The sequence below is a fragment of the Mycetomoellerius zeteki genome, unplaced genomic scaffold (genome assembly GCF_001594055.1).
Source record: "Mycetomoellerius zeteki isolate Tzet28-1 unplaced genomic scaffold, Tzet1.0 scaffold150, whole genome shotgun sequence".
Classification (NCBI taxonomy): domain Eukaryota; kingdom Metazoa; phylum Arthropoda; class Insecta; order Hymenoptera; family Formicidae; genus Mycetomoellerius; species Mycetomoellerius zeteki.
In genome coordinates this window covers 150,988-152,862 of record NW_017256448.1, presented here as the reverse complement: position 1 = coordinate 152,862, position 1,875 = coordinate 150,988, and positions in this window count along the sequence as shown.

The window sequence follows — 1,875 nt, the reverse complement described above, 5'->3', positions numbered from 1 at the left end:
CAACAGGATCTTGAGCTAGCTAAAGAGATGGCCGAGGAAGATGACGATGGTTTTCCTTGAATTCCTCGAATTCACGTCTGCTTATCTTAGACAAAGTGGAAGATTGAAAGAAAGCATGGCGTTTCTAGACAAAATATTAGAAGACGTGCTTTTTGAAAAACATTAAAGTGAACTAACATTGAATTTATTGAATTGATAAAATATAAAGACCATTACTCGGCCGTGATTTCCTCGAATTCACGTCTGCTTATGTTAGACAAAGTGGAAGATTGAAAGAAAGCATGGTGTTTCTAGACAAAATATTAGAAGACGTGCTTTTTGAAAAACATTAAATTGAACTAACATTTAATTTATTGAATTAATTAAGTATAAAGACCGTTGCCGTGACGTTTATACTCTCTATGCAATCTCGTGCATGCTTTGTAAATGTCAATAATATATATAACTTAAGATATAATGTCAAGTATATGTAATGCATATGAAATGATTATATTGCAATCAATTTAATAAAGTAACTCCTTCATTTATATTATTATATCAACATTCTTATTTCGACCAATAATTGTAACAAATTCGTAATAAATATAAATATAAAAAATATAAAAACGAAAAATGAAAAGGAATGGCACTAGTTTGATATATTTTCAATTTTGTGACATCTTCATGTCACTTTCTATAATTTTTATATGTATAAAAATTATCTTTATTAAAAAGTTGTATAAATTATTTTTTAAAAACGTTAGTCCCAACTTTCTTTTTAACGCAGAGAGAGAGAGAGAGAGACAGAGATGGGAAGAGTTTTAATTCTCGCTTGAACTCAGGCTTGAAGTTAAATTGGTGCTACGAGCCAATTATAATGTAAAATATTTAATAATTTAAAAATCGTACATACAAATGTTTCGACACCGATCCGGTCATTTTCAATGTAATACAATATTACATAAATTATCAGAAATTTCGGTCACATTATAATGTCCAGTATGCGGTCCATATGTAAAAATATCTTGAAGGTGATCTCATCTCACTTTTCACAATTCTACAATCTCACAAAGATGCGCATTGTCACCTGCATCACACTAGAAATAATATTTTCAATTCTAGTTGTACTATTCATAGTATCTTGCCAGCCTCAATAACTTGTCAATTCTGGAAGTCTGTTCAGTAAAATAGTAACTATTAATGTGGTCCAAATATTTAAAAAATTCACAAGTTATTGAGGCTGGCAAGATACTATGAACAGTACAACTAGAATTGAAAATATTATTTCTAGTGTGATGCAGGTGACAATGCGCATCTATCAATTCCAAGCGTAAAATGGCTTTTACATTGTTCATTTGCATTAATTTTAATCCATTGTAAGAATGATTATTATAAAAGGAGAGATTGTTGATGTTAGTGAATCTATATAAATGTGGAGGTACTAAATTTTGACTGGGACAATGTTGAAATTTTAGACAGAGAAGCTTCTTTTAATAAGAGATTATCGGAGATGGTTCACATAAAACGACAAACGCATGGGCTAAACAAACAAAATGACACAGATTCTCTGCCAGAATCATATCTAAACATTATTAAATCTCTTTCCCCTTCTTAACATTGTCCTTTGTCCTCTTTCAATTATCTTTCCTATTTCCTTGTTTCTTTTTTGTCATAACGTCGCTGTACATCGTCGAGAATAAATGTTATATCCAACAGTATTGTGGCTTACTTTTTATTAAATATAACTTTGTTAATTGCGTTTTATTCTCGGTGTCTAACTTACATCATTAAGACAATTTAAGGTATATATATTTATGTAATTTAATTGTTACTAATTTACTATAAAATGTACATACTCGATAATTTAAACTGTAACGCAATGTCAAGTTATTATTT